General features: G+C 28.8%; 1 long non-coding RNA gene across 1 annotated transcript; it reads right to left on the bottom strand.

The window, feature by feature from the left end:
* Window positions 1-206: 206 nt before the first annotated feature.
* On the bottom strand, window positions 207-1,955 carry LOC141645991 (uncharacterized). The gene is made up of 3 exons (XR_012545256.1): window positions 1,638-1,955; window positions 647-745; window positions 207-377 (listed from the first exon to the last, which is right to left on the bottom strand). It is a non-coding gene; the product is annotated as an uncharacterized LOC141645991 (long non-coding RNA).
* Between the last annotated feature and the right edge of the window lie 4,355 nt (window positions 1,956-6,310).

Below are 6,310 nucleotides of genomic sequence, written 5' to 3'. Positions count from 1 at the left end.
ACTTAAAACACTGGTTGTTGATTATAACCGGTCTCTTTGAGCAGTGCTTAGAGACCTGTTTTACAAAGGAACTAGTCTCTTTGAGCAATGCTAATAGATCAGTTTTACAAATGGACAGGTCTCTTAAGTATTAACTGAAAACAAAAAAATTACCATTTAAAAACAATAAAATTTTAATCAAAAATTACAATTTCAAATTACATTATGACTATCAACTATCAAAATCAATCAATCTCAAAGTTATATTTATCTTCAAATAAACTAATCTTTAATTACAAAACAAATAAATTAAACAAAATAATAACCCTCGGAGTTGACTCCGACGTCCGAATATATTGTTTGTACGTGAACTCGAATCCATTAGAATGGCCTCGCTCCTGCACAAAGAGGGAAAACATTGCAAGTATTGAAAAGATCATTATGTATGAAAATTGAAAAATGAACAAACAAAAAAGTTTACCCCGTACCGGAACAATGTCATGAACAAAACTAAGGAAATCAATGTCGTAATCTCAAATAATCACTGTCAATTGCTTAAATTCCTTTATAATATTACTCTCTAAAATGTCCTTTAAGATATGTTATAACTTATCAGCAAATAGTATAGCAAATAGTATAACAGTATAATGAACTTGCATTAACGCACCAAAGCGAGTGAGTATACGTCCATAAAAGCAAAGAGGCGGTATATTTGCATAATGAGCGTACTTGCATGCAGGTCTTCAGGCTGCCAACTACATATTTCCTGAAACAGATAACAACAAATGAAGTGGCTGTATACGTAAATAAACCAAACAGAGTAAGTATTCCTAATTTGCACATAATCAGATAACAGCCTGAAGGGTTGAATCGAGTAAGAGTAAACTATACGAACCTATAAAAGTTTGGCATGTATAACCTTGAATGAATGAACGTTTTGCCTCTAGAGACAGTTGCACTTGATCAAGAAGAATTTTGCAAATTACTTAAAATGACAGCAGCCTATGCGTTGGGATTGTCCATTTGTTCCATATATAAGGTGGTCAATTATACAGGTTATAACAATAAGACACATTCTAATTTTTAAGCTTGATGCAGCATTGCATCTTGAAGGTTTGTGTTCGCATCATGTATTTGAGAATGGACAAAAGATAAAATCATGACACTCAATGTTCAGGCTTAACTACACTACTGTTTATTCACAACGTGGTTCATGACTCCAATAAACTAAAAGTACCACTCAATGATTGTGCTACTTGTAAGGGCAACAATAAACTAAAATTACCACTTGAAAAGCTAAACTGTTGACAAGTGTTCTATGGCAACTCAGATAACTTATAAGTGGAAATTTGTTCACACCACTAACTAGATGCACAACTGCACAAGTTGTACAAATAAATAGCCTACCGTCCCTAGAGCAGTTCAAAGTAACTTGCGTCTTCACAAATTGGTCTATCTAGTAATTCTTCTATTTAGTCTTAAGCAATAGCTAGTAGTAAAAGTGAAATGAAATATACACCTAAATGATAATCAATGGTATTAAATTACCAAAGTACCAGTTACAAAACATCATTTAGCAACAAAAATCAGCAATTAGAAACCAGCAACAAAAGCGAGCCTACTCTACGAATTTGAGGTTTCAACACAAGTAAAGTTACCTTATGAAATAGAAACACAATATATCTGTGTTGCAGACCTATCAACCAGGCCAAATCATAACAGGAATCAGGTCACGAAGAGGGTAATTCTCAAATCAACCTGTCACTAGGCGAATTAGCGGCAGTAAGAAGACGGATCTCCCACTCGGACTCAAAAATCGGTTTGGGCCTAAAAACCCTAACTTAGGTGACTCGGAGAGCAGACCATAGCAAGAGAGCTTAAACTAGTTAGAGACAAGCGACAAGTTGAGGAATAGGTCGAGTTGGAGAACTCGGCAAGGATCCGGTGCAAGATGGAGGGATCGATTCCTCAATTAGATTATACTAGTATTGGTGCCCGGCTTCGCCCGGGATACCTTTAATTACCATTAATTTTTTTTCATTAAATAAAATTACTTAAAGTTGCATAACCTTTAAATTTATCATTAATATATTTTTCAATGACATATCCTAAAATTACGATGAAATAAATTTTGAGACAAATTCACTACTCCCGCTATTAATATTTTACTCTTATTAATGAAACAATAGTAATAACATTTCACTACTTGGTCGTAATCATTGTTACTTTCACTACTCCCGCCGTAATTATTGTTACTGTTACTACTGCCACATTAATATTGATAATTTCACTACTCCCGCCGTAACTATTGTTACTTTTACTATTGCCGCATTAATATTGATTATTTCACTACTCCCGTTGTTGTTTCTACCATTTTCACTAATCTCGCTGATAATATTATTACTTTTACTATTCAAATGAGTGATTACTATCATATAACTATATTTAATGTTACTACAATTCTTTTCTTTACTGATGAAATTACTTTTACTTACTTAGGCATGCAATTTTAAGAGGATTATATATTTATATAAATATATTACATATATGCATTAAATCAAATCGAAAGAATTATGCAATATTATATATTATGGAATCTAACTTGAATTATTTATAAGCTACTTATATTATATTTTTTTATGTTAAGTAATTAACATCTCTATACATCTAATAAACTATAAAATTTAATAAAATTGCATAAATTTTAAATTTAATATATAATTTTATGATGATAATAATTAATAGCATAAGTGTGCATGTTTATACTAATTAATTATTTTATTTTAAGGAAACTGACCATCTTCTAGTCTTCTATAAATATCGAGAAAAATTTACAGACATCTTCTTTCTTTTAATCTCTTTGAAATTGACTATCTTAATTAATTATTTTATTTTATGGAAATTGACCATCTTAATAAATTATTTTATTTTAAGGAAATTAACCATGTTTTAATCTCTTACAAATGTTTAGGAAAATTACCAAGCTTCTATATAATTTAATTTTAACCCAAACAATATAATATTTGCATTGAGATCCCTTAATCGGGTCCATCACACGGTGCTAGTGATTTAAAACTATATAGTATAATTAATTCGTATAACTTTATTTAATTATATTGAAGTCCCTTGGTTTCTGGATTTAATATATAGTATTGATTCCGTTGTCTCAAGTGCACACAGTTGATATAAAATACGCGAAAGTAGAGATTAACCCCCATAACTTTTACCAAATGTGATATCAAGTCCCATAAGTTACAAATGTAGCAATTAAGCCCCATAACTTTGACAAAAATTGAAATCCAACCCTATTTTTATTTTTAACAAAAATCTATATATTTATATAAAAGAGAGTTTTTTCGAGCGATCTGAGAGCGTCCACATCATCAAAAATAAATTTAGGAAAGTGTAATTTTTGATGTAAAAAATAAAGTGGAGAATCTTTTAATTATTATAATATGTATATTTCCTAAATTATATTCAAGTGATATTTCCAATTTTTATATCAAACTTTTACATTTCATTTGTCAAAAAAATATCGTTAAAAAAATTATGAAAATAATATAATTAGCTTTGTGGTAAAAAATGCTATCATTAGAGTATAAATTTCATATTATTTGCACATATTAAAGATGGTGTACTTCTTAATATGTAAAATTGTGTACTTTTTAGTATGTTTTGTCCACATTGGAAAATAAGTAGGTGTAGTGAACATACTGCATATAAATAGTAGAATTGTCTCATATCGAAAGATTAGTATAAGGTGGGTGATTCTATAATTATAAATAGGAGGCATACTTGGAACTTAGACATCAACCCAAAATCTTTTGAGTCTCTTAAGTATCTTGAAGAGCTCTTAAACGTTTATATCATTATTTTATATGTACCACATTGAAAAATAATGTAGGTGTGATAAATATACTACGTTTAAATAATATAATTAGAATTGTGTTAAAAAAATTCTATCATTAGAGTATAGGTTCATATCATTTACACATATTTTAATTATGATAAAAAAATAAAAAAACAAACGTATGAATATTAATAGATAATATAGTATTTGCTTATTATTAAATCATGTTGGATATCGAATTAGGTTCAAAAAATATGGTGTACTTTGAAATATGTTATTCGTCTCACATTGAAAAATAATGTAGGTGTGATAAATATATACTACGTATAAATAGTTGAATTGTCCCACATCATAAGATTATCATAAGGTAGGGTGATCCCATGATTATAAATAGGATTTATCCTTGGAATTTAGGTATCACCTCAAATATATTGAATCTCTCAAAGTATACTTATTATATAAGAGATTTTAAACATAATCTTGAATTAAATGTTAAATTTTTAAAGTTGTAACATTTTTTAGGTGTGAGAAAGATCGATAAAATGGTCAATATTATAACGGAAATTTTTCATGGTACCCTCGAATTTTGTTAGATTACACATAATACCCCTAATTTTAAGTTTGTACATAACGCACATTTTACTCCTATGAGTAACTAGATGAGTAATTGAGCATGCCATGCTATCTGTGTTTTGTTATTTAGGTATTAAATGTTAGTTTATTAAATAAAATATGGATTTAAGAATTAGATGATGAAGTGTTTGTGTAATAGATAACTAAAGAAAAATGCGTCAAAAATCATAGGAGTAATGACGTTATGACAGAAGTTGTCAAATGGTATTCCGGGAAAGAAAAAGGTGGACACAGGGGTACCATTTGTAGAACCTTAAAATTAGGGGTACCATGTGTAATCTATCAAAGTTTAAGGTTACCGTGAGAAATTTCCAATATTATAATGATATAGTTAATTAAATTTTCATGTAAAAGAGAGAGATATCCTTTACAATAAAACAAGAAAGGGAGTATTATTTTTTAATTGTTATTTTATTGTCACGCCATCAAACTTAACGTCCATTTAACAGCCTTTACTTTAGGGGGTACCATGGGCAAAAAAAATTGCAACCTCAAGGATACTATAGGCAGATTCCTGACAAAATTAAGGGGTACCACGGAAAATTTCTGTATCTCAATTATGATAAAAAAAAATGAAAAAAAACAACGAAAAATATTAATGGAGAGTACTTGATCATATTATTAAATTTAAATATAACTATTAGATATAATGAGTAGCAATTGTCCGTATTCGGTATTCGGGATCTGGTTGAGTGTCGAACTAAGTACAAAAAAGATGGTGTAATTCTGAGTACGTTATTTGTCCCACGTTGAAAAACAATGCAGGTTTGATGATATACTACGTATAAATAGTAGAGGTGTCCCACATCAGAAAAATAATCCAAGTTTGGTGAATATATTACTTATAAATAGTAGCATTGTCCCACATCGAAAAAATAGTACAGGGGGGGTGATTAAATGATTATAAATAAGAGTTAACCCATATATATATATATATATATATATATATATATATATATATATATATATATATATATATATATATATATATTAATCTTTTATTTGCTTTTTTTGCATTATAAATAAGTTAATTACCCCGTTGCAACGCACGGGCATTCAAACTAGTATATCATTAAATCATTTTATATTTAGACACATTGTACATAAATAATTTTTAATATTTTAAAAGTATTTTTATAATTTATTAATTAACATAGTTTTTAGATAAAATACTTTTACTAGTTCTAATATAATTGATATAAACGTATGAAATTTCTCTACAAATTATAAATTTTATGTAATTCAGTCGAATATTTTTTTTTTCCCAAAATGTATAATAAATTTCATACAATTTATAAATATATAAAAAAAATTATTGTATTGATAAATTGTATAAATGGATGAAATTGATTTTTTTGGTGCAATTTTGGTTAGAAATCAAAAAAATGGATTCAATTTCACTTTTACTCAAAGGTATGGGGCCTAAATGCTACATTTGTAAGTTATGGGGCTTAATCTCACAATTGGTAAAAGTTATGGGGGCTAATCACCACTTTCGCGAAATACAATACAATTGAAGAAGAAAATAGCGGCCAAATGCAGATTCTAGTTGCTTAATTTTTTTGTTGCAAAAAGAGAATAAGGAGATGAATTAGAGAAGAAGATAAATTAGAAGAAATCATTTATTAGGGAAGAAAATGAATAGTCGTGGTTAAATGTTCTTAATTTTTTGTTGCATATCCCCACGGACCACGACCCCACGTACTAATAACGACGGTTAAATTAGGGAAGAACATGATTTTTGATAGGGCTTTCTGGGCTTTATTGCTAGGGATTCATAACCGTGGTTAATTTTAAGAGACCGATTGTAATAAATAAATGGTCTTTTATATTAAGAGACCGGTTAGA

The sequence above is a fragment of the Silene latifolia genome, chromosome 3, assembly GCF_048544455.1.
Source record: "Silene latifolia isolate original U9 population chromosome 3, ASM4854445v1, whole genome shotgun sequence".
In the NCBI taxonomy this organism is placed as follows: domain Eukaryota; kingdom Viridiplantae; phylum Streptophyta; class Magnoliopsida; order Caryophyllales; family Caryophyllaceae; genus Silene; species Silene latifolia.
This window is presented reverse-complemented; position numbering and strand designations above follow the sequence as displayed.